Consider the following 18,032-nt stretch of genomic DNA (forward strand, 5'->3'; position numbering starts at 1 on the left):
TAAGTTTGTTGACTCATAGCAACTAAATGTCTTTTGCAATCCCTGCAAAAACTGCTTACTTAAGCTTACAACCTTGTTTCTGTCTGTAAAATATAAATCCAAATACATATTCTCCCTTTAAAAAAAAAGCAACCGATGCCTACACAGTGCACTTTATCTAAATATAACATGAAATTGAGAAAGAAAATGTTTATTTTGTTTTAAATTTACAAGGCAAAAAGTCATTCCAATTCTGGAACGAGCCCAAGCCTGGAGACTGATGCAGTGTTTTCTGGTGTTAGGTCTTGGCCAATCACTAAAGCAGCAGAAAGTTTAAGAAATGTTCACTTTTCAACCTCAGAAAAAAGTGGCCGTTCGCCAGCAACTATCGTGGCTAATACACCATTTTATGAGCTAACTTACTCCACTTTATATGGACCAGATGTTTTCTTTTCTAGTAATTGAGACAAAATAATGCCTTAATAGTCACTCCTGGAAATGATTACTGGGGGATCAAATTCCGTTCTCAGCCACAATAAATAAAAAACAACACCAGCTATTCATTCATTTTTAGGTGATCTTAAAAATATATGAATTAATTAATTACAGATGATGAGATTACTAACCAAACAGAACTGACAGAAATGTAACACACTTCAATTTATTGTAACATATTTACTGTTCATATTTTATATATTAATTATAAAAACATGTTGTTTTAATTTATCATTCCAATTTTATTTGTGCATTTGTACAAAAAAAATAAGTCCTAAACAAACATACTTAAAGGGAAACTAATGGGAAAACCTAACTCCCCTGACTCACTCACTCACTCACTCACTCACTCACTCACTCACTCACTCACTCACTCACTCACTCACTCACTCACTCACTCACTCACTCACTCACTCACTCACTCACTCACTCACTCACTCACTCACTCTCCAAGATCCTTAAGTCCCTCGCCATGACCATGTTTTGATGTTATCACTTTATAAAGTTCTCACCAGTCTGAAATCTCAGCGAACGAGAGGTTATGACAGCATATTCATTTATATGAATTTATTTACTTACTTACTTATATTCATTTATGATGCATTAATGGCTCCACTCCTTCTCCAGTCAGCTGTAATCACACCCTGCTTTGTTTATACAACAAGTCCCGCCACTAATGTTTGCCCAATCACAGCAGAGTGAGCAAGGTTATGGTAAACAAGATATAATCTCCAGAAAAACCAAATCAGGGAAATCCTGCTTGAATAAGAAAGTCTTAAGATGTTTCTTGAAGGAGTCAGTAGATCATCAAACACGGAGGGTGAGGAAGATCGTTCCAAAGCTTAGGAGCAACAGCCTGGAAGGATTTCTCTCCTCTGGTCCTGAACCGTGTGCGTGGAACCATCAGTAGATTCTGATCCACAGACCTCAGAGCCCGAGCTGGGATGTAAGGCTGGATCAGATCAGTGATGTAAGGAGGAGCCTGACCATGAATAGCTCTGAAAGTAAGAACCAGAATTTTAAAATTGATCCTGAAAGATCAATCCAGTAAGTCTCCACCACCATGGGACTCGTTGTATAAACAATGCGGTCTGTGATTACAGGTTGACTGGAGGAGTGAAGCCATGATTGCATCATAAATGACTTTGCTCTCGTAACCTCTCGTTCGCTGAGATTTCAGACTGTGGAGAACTTTATACAGCCAGTGAAGAGATTTAAGGATGGGGGAAATGTGAGTTATTCTACTAGAGGTCCAAGATCGACTTAAGTTGACCTTTAATCGAGTTATATTTAGAATTATTAAAATAATGAATACTAAAATAAATTGTTATATAGCGATCAGAAACATTTTCTAGAAGGATCAGTTCTACATTTTGAGGGCAACACTACTTACTTGTATTTTTAAATATTTTCAGGGAAGACAATGTAATGATAAAATAAACACACACAGGAAAAAAATGTTGCCCGTTGGTCATATATATATATATATCCTATATATTGTCGACATGAGCAGAGAGAGGATGCGTTTCATCCCACACTCTCCGGCAGGAAGTCCCATAAATATTGCAGCCAGGAGCTCGTCCAACAGAACGCAACATATCGCAGGTCTTCTTTTTTTTTTTTCCATCGCCCGCGGCTCCTCGAACCTGACGGGTGTTCCTGACCAGAGTGTCATATCGCGGCCGCAGCTAGATGTCGCGAGAGTATACGTCGAGAGCGGCACTAGGGCTGCTCTCACCTTTTTTTTTTCTTCCCCCCCCCCCTCTCTCTCCACGCAGGATTTTTTTTATTCCAAAGCAAGCCAGTGTGTCGAGCACACGTCTCTGGACTCGGATGCCCTCTCGTATGACTGGAGATCCATCTCCACCTGAGTCTTTTTGTTTCTGGACCTGGATGTTCAGATCTTCATCTGTCAGTGTGGACCGGGACGTGATGCGGGGATGACGGACGCTTGGTGCCGTCAAGGGATGTAAGCGAAAAGGAAGCAGGTTCACAACACAACCTCCTGATACAAAGTCTCTGGATTTTTTTTATTTAATTTTGTTTTTTTCCAAACAAAAAAAAAGGACGCATAGAAGACACTGTTTGGGGATCTTGACCGCGTTTTTTTTTTGGTTGTTTCGTTGAGTCTGACTGTGACACTTGTGACACATTTGTCGTTTTTTTTTATTGTGTGAAACAGACGGAGCTTTACTGGCTTTTCCACCCGTGCTTTCTGCCTGGAAGGTAAGTCTTTTTTTTCTTCTTTCCTCTCGTCTTCCGTTGCTTCTTCAGTGGTGCGTGTATTTAAAGATGAATGGATGAATGAATGGGGGAGACGTGTGAATGGCTGTGACCAGGTGTGTAGAATTGCTCACTTACCTCTATTTTAAATGATCTTTTACTCTTTTAAACTTCACATATTTTTGCGTCACGAATCCACAGAACTGCAGTTAAAATTAACAATTTATTTTACTATAGTAGATTTGTATGTGACACTCAAGAATTAGATGTTAATGGATGCGTCTCAATTAAGTATTATTTATTTATTATTAATATATTGCCAGGAGAAGAAAAAAAAAAATCCAACCTATGAGCTGTTTTAAATGTATCAAAGAAATGCTGAAGTCAACAAGCAGCTCTTGTTTGTGCTGCAGTCCAGTGTTTTCTTTAACACATGCTCATCAATGACATAGTCATTTCATACACGCACACTACACACACACACACACACACTCACACACACACACTTCTCACTTTCCTTTTCTTCCTCCCACTGGGAAACTTTTTTTGAAGCTCCCTGAACAAACTGTTATGACAGTGCACTTCGTCTTCAGCATGTCTCTTGCAGTTTGGTTCAGATAAACGCAGCTCCTGGTGGAATAAATGTGAGGCCATTGTGTGTGTGTGTGCGTGTGTGTGTGTGTGTGTGTAGTGTGCTGCAGTTGAACCCATCTGTCTGTATGTGGCCTGACGGGTAGTAGGATATGAAAATCCAATAAATTGGATGTCATCGCATGCATGTGGAGAGTGAGGTCTCCTCTTTTTAGAAGCCATGTCGCCTCCTTCCATTACAGTCTTTTTTCAATCTTCACATCAGGAAACTGTCTTTAGTACTTTCAGCTTTAGTTCATATATGAATTCACAAGTATTTATAAGATGGTTATCACTGAAAAGAAACAAGAGATACTGAAAATGCATCTATTTAAAAATGAATTTAGATTTTATGAATTTAGTTGCCGGGTTCTATCCCGACAGCGCATTCATTGAATTTATGAAATCTAACTCGTGAACATTTTGACCTCAATTCTTGTGACGGAAACAATAATCCTGCTCATAGTTCCATGAGGTCAATGCACCTTTATTCCTGCATCACAGAAATAAACAGCATTAAATGGATTGAATGGATTAAAATGATTGGCGTTGCAAATGTGTTTCTTGAAGAAAATACACTTTTTTTTGGATTTGTGTAACGGTCATCATACATCAATTTCATTTAATTATCTTTTTAAGACAATGAATTGACTGTCCATAAATTGCAATTAATACTTATTTTGCTGTGATGAAAAAATACAACTTCAAAAAGACTCCTTGACCCGAACAAATCGAGTAACAAACAAATGTTGACAAAATGAAAATATAGAAACCCAATACTCGATGAAGGCAGTGCCAATTCACCATAAAATAACATTTAAAACTAACATTTAATGTGTGCAAATGGCTTACAAAAAAAGAAAAACAATGTTGGGAGGTTAAAATACGTCATCAAGGCGTAAAAGAAAAGGCGAGCGAGCAGCAAACCAACACTCCAGCAGCAGGGGGTCTCGACGTCGCCTGATCACGACGCCCAATCTCAACATTTGCACAGCAGACCGGCGCGCCGGACTCTCAACACCAGCACTAGACTGGCCAGGGCTGGATTGATTACGCCAATCATGGGCGACGGACCTCGGGCGCAGCGAACACACACGGCAGCCCACACTTTACCAGAGGAGAGACGGATCCTCAACTTGTAGAGTACTTCAACGGGTTCTGTGTTTTGGGGTTCGAGGACGCAACCTCAGTGCTGGGGAGAAACCACGTGACACCTGCCAGGATCGTAGAAATGAAAGGATTTTAATCATTTTCCCTCAAATAGGAATCGACTACTTCTGAGTCTATCTCTGAGTAGTCTTTTTTTTTTTCAAATAAATGCTTAAGCTCTCACTTGAGATTACCTAAGATACCAACATACCTATAGTCAACCCTGGAATGGTCAATTTAAACCTCCGATGGACGGATTTTTCCAAATTCTGCTCCACACTTAGAGAGGTTTTTCTTTTTTTCAGAATATGCGTTTGCTAACCCCCACAAACATAAAATGAAAAAATTAACAGCTATCAACAGCTTTTACTTAAATAACCATTTTACATGGAATAAGTATTTTAATGTTATGCTTCTCTTTTTCCCCTCATCTGTACTCTGACAGCTTTAGCAGAAGCACATGTCTTGAGTGTTGAGTGGACATATGGAGCTCTCTTAAAAAGCTAATCAAGACAATCTGGGAAAAAACTCTTTGTTCCTGTGATCGAAAAATGCCTCTCCTAAAACTGATGTTTACTTAATAATTAAGTATTGTATTCGATATTTATTCAACTTTACTCTGAATGAATACAACATCTTATGTCAAAAATCACATTTCCCATCTTAAGTTTAACATTGTTATGCCAATGTAATTTGGTTTATTATAGGTATACAACTGTAATATTCGAATTAAAATGGTTTCTACTGTTTATATATTATCGTTGATGCCTGTTTTAAATTGCACTATTGTTCATCAGGACCAAAAGAAAAGAAATTACACTCATTATTACACATAAATTGAAGAATTTACCTTATAAACAAAAACAAATTCAAAGAGAATAATGGAATCATTTGTTATGTTGTTGTAGATATCTATATTTATTTATTAATTTTGTCCCATTTTTACATGAATAAAAGCATTTACACACTACATTTATAACATCACTATGATGTCTATTTATTGTGAATCACTATTTAATAACATGGTTATAAAAACTCTATACAAACATGATCACAACATGATATATTTTCATTCAAGCCCCTTAATAAGACGCACAGTAACTCTATAACAGGTTTTATAAAGTAGTTAGACCTAAACTCTGAATAAAAAATGACTGAAAGAGGCTTTTGTTCTGCCACATAATTTTTCCAGCCCTTGTATTACACTAATACGGGTTAATTTGTTGCCCTCTTTGGGGAAAACAATTTTCTGTCTGTGAGTAATTTGCATTGTTCCTCAAGTAATCCCACTTTTTGGGATGTTCCCTTCCCACCCTAATGATGGAGTGAAGCTCTTCAGTCTTTCTTTCTTCTTTCTGGTTCCATCTGTATGCACACCAGAATAAATGTAATTTATGGTTTGCAATTGAATAGAATTTGATTTTTGTCATCCACCACAATGTGCTACTTCGATTTTCTTTATATTAAAAAAAAATAGACAGTTGTATGAATCTAAATCAAGGTAAAATGTAAGTCATTTTCAATCAGTGTTTTATTTTTTAACCTTTATCTTTAAATGTTGAAGTGGAAAGTGAATTATTCCTGGTAAATGGATTTCTTTCAATTAACTATCGAGGTCATGTTTGAAGCTCAATGAATTTCTGATTTGATTTACTTAAAATGTGAAATACAAATATTTTTGTGCCTCTACGACCCTAAATAGAAAAAAGTAAATTTATTTTTTATAGAATTCCTCATTCTTCATTTGCATTATGACGTCAGCACAGTGTGATCAAATTAAAAATCTTTTGCACAGCATAATTATTCAGTGTATTTTGTGGTCAGTGTGACCGACGTTGGTGCTGACAGTCTTGACAGTTTCTGAGACCAAACAAACACGACAATGGTGAGCTTTCACAGCTACGCGTTCAAAATAAGCTTGCTAGCTGGTGCTCGTTCACTCTAACCCAGTGGTTAGAATTAAGATAGAGATACATAGAGCTTAGCTTATTTTGGCTTCTTTGGTAATGAATCATGTTCGATTGCTTATACAGTATGCCATTTATATACTGTTTCAGTGTCCCCTCAGTGTTTCTAAACATCCTTTCTCATTATGTCTATACTGACAATGAAATAGCTGCATGGAATCTGTATGACAGTTTACATAGATTTAATGACAGTAAAATCAATGTAATATAGACAACAACTGTGTTGAGAGTAAACCAGACCAAAGAGAATATTTCTGCTTATATACTGGATATAATATTGACTTATTAGTTCTTAATCATATTTAATCATTGATGTCTTTATTAGTGTCAATTTTGTGAGTGATGTTATTATTGTTTTTTGGCTGTGCTTTTGTTCAGTTGGTGTTATGGTGTTATGATCATTGTTAGTGTAGATGTTAATATTGACTTGTATATGACGTCACTTTTGTTGTAGATGTTATTATCTTCGTCATAGTTCCAAACTATTGCTTTTGGTTTTATATACAAATAGTTCATTCAGAGCAAAGATGAATGAAGTACACTTGACTTATCACATAATGTTAACCACATGCAATTATTTCCATTGTCATGAAGAATGTAGAGTAAAGATACATCCGCAGAACAGTGAAGGTTTTTCATGACATGATATTATTTTCATGCTGCGGTACCTGTCTGTTCCGGTTCCTTGTACCTATCATAGGACGAGATGTTTTTACCCAGATATTGTGTGTATTTATGTGCCTCATTATTACATGTTCCCAGGTACATTCGTTGTAATAAAAGCAATACATTAAGTCCGGAAATGGACCAAAAAAGGATACACTGTATCTCTTTCTATTATTTTTTTATTCATACGCAGAAAGCTCTGGCTTTGATTCAAATGAGGCCATCCCAGCTTCTGATGTCAGGATTAATTTATTTTGCTGCACACAGAGACAGGTGGTTCAGCAAAGCATGGGGATGATGTGGGGTTCTGTTCAGGGTCTTACAGAGCAGGGTACAGGTAGAATGCTTACCACAGCTTTTTCCGTAATGAAAACAAAGCAATCAATAGTTGTTTTAATTAGCAATCAGGTGCTTATTGGAGCTTGTTAGATGTGATTACTATGGGTGGAACACAATTTCGATGATCTTCATTATACGATTTCCAGCATAACTAGAATAACATCCTTAATCTTTTATACTGATTGAACAAAAACAATATTAGCAAAGTATGAAAACAAAAAAAAGGCAGAGTCAAACAGAAGTGTTGACCACCACTAATTGATCAGGAAAGTGCTGGTTTTGTATTTGCATTTTTATCCCAGTGGATGTTCTTATGTTCTGATTTACCTCTGTGTTTATCCAACTGTCTCAAGATGACTCCTAATTCGTTGATATCATATTAAAGTAGTACTGAACAGATGGTTACATTTTGGTCACGTTCTGCATTTTCATTTGGATCCAGGAGTTTTTTGAAGGATTTGTCATTGATTTGTTCTTCTAAACTCCTACCAATAATGAAAAATATGATTATCAAATACAGCGCCCAGTCAGATCAGAAAAATAAACCATTAAGTGTGCTGACAAAATTGTTGTTATTCTTCTTTCGAATCTGTTTCAGTGTATTGGTAAAATTGGTAAATTCCTAACACCAGAATTTCGAGTCCACATACTTCCTTTTATCTTAACTTTATCTTACATTATTAAGTCATGGGATTCCATTTTTTTAAGATAAGAATGTGAAAAAACATCATCATGCTTGTCAACCTAGCTAAATTTAGTTTTACCTATCACCTGAACGCTGGCACGCTTTAACAAATTCACATATTATTGCAGATAAAGATTGCACATTAACTAAACATGTGTTACTGCTAAATTGTGAATGCTGAAACCTCTTGTGCTACTTTTAAGAAAAAAAAAATGGCAGGATAAATTAATTGAATGATGGATAAAACGATAAACCAGGGCAACCCATTAGACCTTTTGACTTGGCACGCTGCTAATGTTGGCTTTAACATTTGTTTTAACTTAGCATAGGTTTTTTCTAGGTCTTTTTGGCATTATCTTTTCAAGCAGCCAACCTCGCTGAGGTTCTATTGGGCCTCACTACAAAACACTTTAGCTGTCCTTTAACCGTCTGGACACAAAGTGTCTGACACCAGCCATTACACCCTGTGGCGCAAAATTGCAGGGAAATTGTCTTATACTGAGATTGGGGGGCTTTTGTTAAAAAAAAAAAAACGTTTTATTTTTCAGCTTCAATTCTAAAAGCCTTTTCTTATGTCAAACGTTTGAAATATGAATAAATCATACATGATGGACACTCAGTGATTTACTTTAAACCATTTGATTTAACCTCTTTCTACACAAACGCATCTCCCATTTTCTTTGTCCAGCGTTTTTAGTGTCTACCCTCTTGTCTTTTCCAGACAATCAGAGACTGACCTTTTTCTGTGCCTTGGAAAACAACATCTCTACTCTTGCACTTTCAAGTCACTCCCAATGACAACCTCAGCGTCTTAAAGGGTCCCAATCCTGCATTTCTACATTTTTGAATCTTTAAATATTTAAAAAGTAAAACATTTTCTTACATACTATAATAATTTCCACATTATATGGAAGCCCTGATATGCAGTCTCTTGAATGAGAGATTACAAGTACGATGACATTGTGACTGCTCTATCACTGCCTTCTGCACAGTTGCCACTCTCTCTTTAACCTTCTATCAGGGAAATATAGCATTTTTTCAGCCATCAATGATAACTTGCCTCCATTGTGCTTTGATACAAGTGTATTTTAAATGTTATGTATGAAGGTCGAGCTTCGATTGGACCGGCCCTATGCCAGTAAGACAATAAAGCAAAGGGACACTTTTATTCATGGTAAGAGCGTTTTGATCAGGTAGGATCAAAGAGAGAGTTCATAGGATCAGCCATTGTGTCGCTAAGGTCTGTTCGTGGAATCTACTTGATTTATGACCAATCACAGAAGAAGTCAAATGCAAGGCATTTGTGTATAAGGCTCTGTTGGTTCTATATGAGTGTATGCAGTGCCCAAGTTACACCTCTTGTACAGGTCTATTTTCTTACACTACCTGAACATTAGGTTTCTCGCAAGACATAGTAAATGTGCTCTAGCTCCAGTCACAGGTCACAAACAGTTGTTTGGATAACTTTAGTCGGGCAAAAAAAAAAATCACAATTCATTGTTGCATTTTATTATAGTAATTAAGAAAGTAAGTCATTTATATTTGTAGAGCGCTTTTCCAGACCTCTGTGTCGTCTTGACCTTTTAGCATATGTTTTGTTGAGTATTGTTTTGATTGCTTAAGCGCACACGCTAGTGATGCGTCGCTGATGCCTCGTGAAGCAGCTGATGATGTATCATGATACAGTTTGAAAGACCACTAGATGGCACCCTCAGTTAAAATGATGCCAGGTTTCATTGAATTTGTAGATCAGAGCGATATTATGAGTGCCATCTAGTGGCCTTTTTAAAATGTAAAATTAACTATGGATGCAGTATCATGAGGCCTCATCAACCAATCACTAGCACACCCCTATTGTCCACCAAACTTATTTTTAAAGCTTGTTTAGAGCATGTTTTTTTTAAGTGGAAGCTTACCTAATGGTCAAAACAAGACCTCACATGCTGTAACAGAGGAAGTACTAAACTAAAAGTCATTTCACTTGCTGGACTGAATGATTTATGGTTTGGCGGGCAACATTTGAAGTCACTTTCAGCCTGTTGATCAGTCCACTCCCTTATTTATTTCTGATGTTTTGGTTAACATACTGTCCGGGTAGTTTATCATACATCCAAGTCACGGTTCTCAAAATGAGTATATTAGTGACCATAGAACAATGGTTCTATGCAATTTATAATAATGTTTCAGATACAAGCTGGAAACATTGTGTTTTCACAAGAAATCTGGAGCAGTACAATTTTACTCTATACAATAATTCTAAATAATAATAAGTAATATCATATACTTATTATGGTCAAGAAGGTCTGTGTATTTGGAAACTTTACGTAACTTCTTCTCACCTCTGGTTCTCTTAGTTGCAGTTGGAGTGAGACCTACAAGTAAAATAAACTAACATAAATTGTTATCAGGCCTCAGGGTAAGATCTTAATTCTGCTTCGCTGCAAAATACAAACCCCGAAATGTCAAGTTAGCATGTAAAGCCAAACCTCTGTTACAACACAATTGCTGTACATTTCAACGCAAAGGCCATTAAACTGTCATACCTGGACCAAGCACCCGTTTATCAACCCCTTTACTACTCTATAAAATCCTGCTGTCTATGGGAATTTTTACTGTATGACATTTTTGCAGAGATCTCAACTGGCTTTCTCTTTTAAGACTTTCGTGCATTTTCTTGCTCTATCGTACCAGGAAGTGCAGCAAAGGCACGGCGCTTCTCAGACGCTCAAGCTCCTAAAGAAGTTAATTTATGGCCTTTTTGGGGAGCACGCTCGGACTTGAATACTAAATGGCCCGGTGCACCTGCAGCGGCATACAAATGAATGGAAGTGCTGGTTTGTATTATCCCTCCAGAAACCACCGATACCTTCTTATCTGACCAGTAAAACAGTATTTGCTTCATTGTAAATATTTAATAACGGTTTGGTCATGGCTAATTAAGAAAATAATTTTCTGTTATTTAGTATTTTCATGCCTGTCTTTTCATAAGAATGTTGCCACATCTTAACAGTAACCAGAACAAAAAATAGTACTTGTAGTAAAATTATTGAGTGTTCCCACACCCCCAGTTACTTCATGAAGCATGAAAGGTCACGCTCCTTGGAAGGCTCTGTGTATTACAACACTAAATGTGTGAATATGGATTAAAGCAGTGGGAAATCATACCTAAACCCACTGAGTCTATCTCTACTCTAGATGTTTCCATAACAACCCCCTCTTGCATTCATAGTATGGGTCAGTGTCTGCATCTGGCTAGGTTAAGGCAAACACCGGGTCACCACAAAAACACCTTTGTATGCAAATATATATGACGTAACTTCCGTTTACAATGTCACTAAGACGGCAGCCATTTAGGGTAGATAGTGTACATCGAACCATACTCAGTTTTGTGGGCATTTTTGTACGCCAATTTAGTGTGCATGGCGCACTAAATTTCGCATACTAAGAATTGAGACGCACTTACGCACTAAAAATACTAACTTTGAGTATGCTAGTATGCGATTTGAGACACAGCATTTATTTTTTTTCAAATCTAGTCGTGGACCAAGCAGGAATCAAGTTGAGATATGCCCTTTTTTTCACCAAACAAAAAATGTTTGATAATGTAACTGTGACATTATCTTCTCTTCTCAGATTTATATGATCTTCTATTCTACTTGCTTTTATAACCAAGTGTACTTAGAGATTTTAAGTCGTTGAAGGTTCAAAATCTATAAAACCCTGTTACAGATGTTCAAGCAAATAATTAATTATTTTATTTTGTTTTTTTGGTTTGTTTAGAAAACACTGTCATGACATCAATGTCACTAGTTTGAAATAGCGTTACGTATAGATTCATATTGAGTGCAAAGGCTTCATTCATGCGTCATTCGATTTACTGAATGTTTCAGTCGGAGGGCAATTACAAACAGGTAGCTCGCTGCCAAATAAAGGATTGATGTTTGCAACAGGCGAGGTCGTTTCCGCCTCCCACAATTAAGAGAAAGCATGTTTGTCGCTTATTCAAATGTTCATGTAGATGAAGTGGATTGGACTCCACTTTGATATGTACAGCAGCATTTCAGCAACTCCCTCGACTGTACTTGCGGCTTAAATTGAATTTACAGATCGATACGGTAGGATTAGATTTAGGAGTCTGACAGTGGGGGCTGGTGGAAAGGAAAGGGGATCGCACTGCAAAAAACTGCAGAGCATTTTACGAGTCTTACTGAATACGTGTTTACATCTGAAGTAGAGATGTACACGGATACAGCCATTATAGTGAGCTCGATCTGTTTATTAACTTGAGGTTACTGGATTTGCCTTTCAATCCACTACACTCTAGCTTTGGTAGTGTGTATGGAACTCGGTATGTCGTGATGATGTTACTAGAAGTGAGTTTTCTAAGAGGTTCAAACAGGAACTGAAGAAGGTGAAATGTCTTCCTAGAACTCTACAGAGTTGCCTCGCTTTTGAACCTTTTGGAAAACCTTCACGGACATAAGTGAGTCAGCTAAGTTGAATTGCTGAATCTTACATTTCTGAGTGAGTCATGGCGGACATGACTTGCTCAGACCATTGTCACTTCTACAATGGTCTGCAGCATTTACCAGCACAACCTTCTTTCTAAGCCTTATCCCGATATGTTCCATTCATTTTCCACAGGTATTTAGGTCATGGCTTTATAGATTGTTCCACAAACAGTAAGTAGGAAACAAAATATTAGATTTATGCTATTTCCGAAGCACAAAAATGATGAAACTTCTAGAACAAAACTGTTAGTAGTAAAAAAAAAACAGTTTTGTTTTATGTTTTACTACTGCCACTGTCTGTGGCTATTGTTAAACAACGTTACCTATATGTGGATGTACAGTAAATACCCGCTTTTTTATTTGCCTTATAAGCCATATAATCATTCTCTTGGGTGATGGATCGCCTCTGGGTCCAGTGTTATTCAAACAATGCATATATAACATATGACAAATATCTCTTTTCTACTCTTTATTATCTGTTCTCTCTGATCTTCTGATTCTGAAATATCAGCTCCGGGGACAGGGATCGTTCTCCGCCTTTGTTCCTGTATTTACCCGAATATTTCTCCAAAATGCGATGACATTGCTACACTTTCTTGTCACCTCATGGCAGTTGTTGACTGACGTGATCCAAGGAGTCTAAATGACACATTTTCGTGTCACCTTGAACTTAATTGACAGGCTGAAGACTCGACATTTGAAAAGTGCTGACACTAAGACTTCCCTGTTGTTTGAGAAAGAGCAAATATTGACATGTCATTTTTGCGTCGTCACTCACCCGTGTTTTCCTAAGTTAGTAATACTACTGCCGTGTTCAACCTATTTATTTAATCTGTTTTATTGGATTAATACGTGAAGATAACTGAATTAATTCAGAGAAATCTACATTTAAAAAATATATTCTGTATTAAATACTATAACAGTGACTCAAACATGTTTTTTCTTACCTGTTTGTACAAATTTGCAAATATGGTTGAGGGCTTTGGTTTTGAATTATTCTCGGGTTTTTCTTTTAATTGGAAACACCACATCATTAACAAGATGGTTCTCTGCGCCATACCCAGGTGACCACTGTGGCTGCTGACAGTCCTGACAGGCTGTTGGGCCGAGCAGCACTTGCACATCCCGGTGCAGTCCACATTCGCCATTCACCGCTATATTGCTCCTCACAATGGAGGCAACTGTGGGATTTCTTTCAGGGGGAGCCAAAAGACCGTAATCAGTCATTATGTCAGAAGTGGGTCCTGCGAGCCCCCCACTACGACTCGCTCAGCCAAATAAGCAGCAGACAACAGTGCGTGATTTAGCACCCCAGGCAAGGAGCAAAAGGAACACGGTGATATCCCTACATTTGACAGTTTTTACAGATTTCTTGGCCTGAACAGTGGACTGTAAACAAGCACAATAGCAACACTTATTATAATTATCCTTCACAATGATGTTCTTATGTTTTCTAATTGATAAAAAAAACACCTTTTCATAGGTTTAGTTAAAAATGTGCATTTGAGTTTGCAACTCAGGAAGTCCGTGCAAAATAGAAAAAGTATACACATTAAAAAAAATATATATTTTCTATGAAATGTTTGTCAAAAGGACACATAATGATATATGGCTGTCAGTCAAGTCAATCGATTAGATCTCAATAGGCGAGTTAATATTCACGTTAAGTAACACCATAGGTAAGTTGGTGTAAAATAAATTGAATTAACAGAATATTAATTCCCCTTTTCTCTCTCAGGTGGATGTTTATTTTCAATGTACAATTGTATGGAACATTTAACTTAATTGGATTAGTCAATTCAGTTTGAGTTTAAATTAAAACTGATTTTCAATTAATTTTAAAGCCGATGTACTTTACGAATAAGCCTAAGTGTTAAATACTGCTGTAGGCTGTAAACAATTGTATTTAACCCCAGCTTTTCCGTTTTAGAAGTGTACACACATATTCTGAACATACAATGCAGAGAAGGTCTTAATGGTATCTGGTAGCAGATATCTTGGCATGAAAAAGTCAATGCACCAACGGAACTGTCAGGAGCCAATATGCTGGGAGGTCATTGTAGGTCAACCATTTAAGGAATTTCTGTCTATATGAATAAATAAGAAAAGCTGAGTCCCTTTCCGTTAATTTTCTGCGGCATACACTTGACCAATAATCATTATTTGACCGATATGGTGCTTTGTCTTAACTATGCAGATGTGAACGTCAGTTACCAGTTACTGTTTTATAGTTTCCTACGTTGATAAACGGACTTGTTGAGATGCTACATAAATTCCGGATGCACACCTAAGTCATGTCATAAGAGATCAGGCGGCGTGAATTACATCAGAAGTGCCGGGTGAATCCAACTGGGAGTAGAAGGTTTTTTTTTTTTTCTCCCATTGATTTTTCTTTCTCCACATTGGTGGAAGAAGCGAAACAATTGTTACCTTCTCTATCACTGTTCTGCAGGCGCTCTAGGAGGAGGGACGGGCTGATCCACATCACTTTTATGTCCAGCTTCCTTTCATGCTATAAGTGTATGTGGCCAAACCATTCGTCAGATCCAATTAGAAAATGTCAGGGAACTGAGTATGCGCACACTGTCAGGTCTGGACAATAGCCACACATGCACCCGGATATAATTATGCTAACTTATGTCCTGTCCTGGTTTTAATAATTTCAAGACGGGTGTGTGTCATGTCAGCCGGAAACAGCAAAAAGCTGGACGCCGGCCCTTTTATCGTCTGGTCTTGGACAGCGACATTTAATTACTGTTAAAAAGATAATTGAAAATGTTTTTTAATCATGGCAGCTCAGCTTTTTAGTAGTTGGTATTCAGATGACACCTCTTGTTTTCCTGTTGAAGTTCCCTGACCGTGAGCCTTCTGAAGTCACACCGACAGATGCAAAGATTCATCATGCAGAAGAACCCGCTCTCTGGGAGCCATCTGTCTGCTTGTGTCTGTTAGTGTGCACTGCCAGTTTCACGTTGACATATACAATGTTAATTCAATGGGAGATGTGCTGGAGCATTCTGGCTACCCTTTGCACCACTAAGTGAAGACCGTGAAGTCATCTGACCTGTGTGTGAGCTAAATGACAACATGTTGACTGTCTTGTTGGGACGCACAGCTTCGCCATTTCACTTGAATAGAGTAAAGAGAGAGCGAGAGAGAGCGTATTTAACAGTGATGAAAAGAGAGACGGAGAGAATAACACGATCTAAAGTCATCCAAAATCTAAGAAGACGAAATATGATGAAGTGTATGCATCACCTTGTCTTCCAGTGACTACAGTGGAAGATGATGAAACACCTTACTAGGTTTACTAGGTCTAAAAATGTTGGAAGAATCATCAACATCATGAAGCTAAATCAGAATTAATCATGAATCTGGACGTCTTCAAAAAAATGTTTTTTTCCTATTGAAAATATTAATAATGAGATGAAAATATCTGTCATAACTTGGGTAAAAGGAGGATGTATGATAAAAACAGACACACAAAAAAGTGAGTGTAATTTTGAAATTACAGGACATATGAATTATCTTTAAGGTCTATTTCCAACAGGACTTAACATATTTTTAAAGGTGACACAAGATTGGGTCTTGTCTCGATTTCGATAACTTGTCAGGGAGAAGCTGAAAGGTGAAAAAAAACCTTTGAATTGAGAGTTGAAATACATTTTTGAGATCAGGCCCAGAAGAAAAAATATCTGTATGCACAACACAAAAAAGAACGGAGTAGGTTTAAATCCATCTTCAAACAAAATTGAGCAGAGTGGTCTCTGTAATTAAAATGAACCTTTATAACACGTGTAATAAATCCTTTTATATTAAGGCAAATACAATTACATGTTTCATCATCATGATCTTCCAGGTCTTTCACTTTCATCGTTGAGTATTCTTTTATGCATTTTAACTGCGATATCTTTTATTTTAATGATATTAATATATTATATATTATAATATTTAATTTGACTTCCTCCTATTGTTGATCAAGTTTAGATTTATATATATATTGCCTCATCTATCCATATCTGTTGTCTTTTTTCAGAGGTTTTGCTTCGGTTTATTCACTCACAAGTTTTTGGCTTTTTATTGTGTGTGTGTAACTCTTCGAAATCTTATTTCCTCTGGGACAGAATTTCCCTAATATAAATTAATTGCAAGTTTGCAACCATCTTCTCCAGTTCCTTTGATGTACCTCACATGCGAAAAAACTCGATGAGCTTTCTTGGTCCACTTCACCAAATGCATGCTGTATTTGTTGACAGTCCACTGCCTCAACTCTTAAATGGATACAAAAATGTGCAGCATGCCAAGTGCATCTACAGCAGATGGATGGCATTTAATTCCGCAAATAACAAACGCTTAAGGGCAGATACTGCTATCATCAGCCGCTTTTTTATGATTTCCTCAGTCATTAAAAAAACCCCATTAGTATCTGTGTCCAAAAACAAATGTTTGATTTAGTGATCAGACAGTTTTCAAGGTTTGGTGCAGCGAAGACTAAAGGTTCACTTCTTTTTAAGGGTCCGAGCTCTTGGGTCCGATTTATTTTGTAGCTCATTTAACCAGAATCATTTACAGCATGCTTTATGGGTAATTTAACAATTCATTTATTAAGAGGAAAAAGCCCAAAACAATGTCATGAAACGGGGTTTAAGTGCTTCTGCAGAAAAGGGTTCTGTTGTACCAGAAGTGCTCTAATATTGAAATGGAAAGATGAATAAATATTTATATCAGAATTCTTGGATGGATCTTTCATATGGTAATAAAGCAATTTTGTTGAGAATCTTTTTTGGATATCCTTTTTTTAGTGTGTGCAAGAGACACTTGTGCTACGGAAGTAATTCAAAATGAAAGACAATACAATGGAATAGATAGAAGAGTTGTTTTTCTTTTTTTTCTCACTCTCCCCAAAGTAATTTGGTCCTATTTTGTAAAACGCAGTTGTCATTTACTGACCGTAATAAATGTACGTTGACTGCATAAATCTGTACAATTTCATGATCAGCTACTGATTTTCAAATCTCTTCCATAGTTGCAGCTAGATATTAAATCATTTGGCTCGTTTACCATCTCCAGAATATCCATGATTTCCCTCAACGCCCACGAACACCCACGTTTGTTTCTATTCTTCATTCAATTACTTTTTGTGTTTCAGTGGCAGCATACGGCGCTGACCTGATCTATGGTGCGTGTATGAGATTCATCAGATGTATGTCAGATGCTGAAGGACGGCTGTCCAATTTTATGCATGGACAACTCTGCTGTCGGTGTTGTGATATTTTTTTTAACGCTTTTGTCAGAATACTTCAAAGTAATATGGACCATTGAGACATCCGGGAACATTTGCCGTTTCAGTCACATCCTGCCATTATGTTGTCTATCCCAGTGATCAAT

At 37.1% G+C, this 18,032-nt stretch overlaps 1 protein-coding gene across 1 annotated transcript in view; it reads left to right on the plus strand.

Moving 5' to 3' along the window:
- The first annotated feature begins 2,323 nt into the window (after nt 1-2,323).
- LOC148082303 (adhesion G protein-coupled receptor L3) overlaps nt 2,324-18,032 on the plus strand; it is a 222,398-nt gene continuing 206,689 nt past the window's right edge. Inside the window, exon 1 of the mRNA XM_087789467.1 lies at nt 2,324-2,700. The gene's annotated coding sequence lies outside the window, so the exon portion shown is untranslated. The remainder of the gene's footprint in view (nt 2,701-18,032) is intronic.

This window comes from Callionymus lyra, chromosome 4, assembly GCF_982586985.1.
Source record: "Callionymus lyra chromosome 4, fCalLyr1.hap1.1, whole genome shotgun sequence".
Lineage (NCBI taxonomy): Eukaryota > Metazoa > Chordata > Actinopteri > Syngnathiformes > Callionymidae > Callionymus > Callionymus lyra.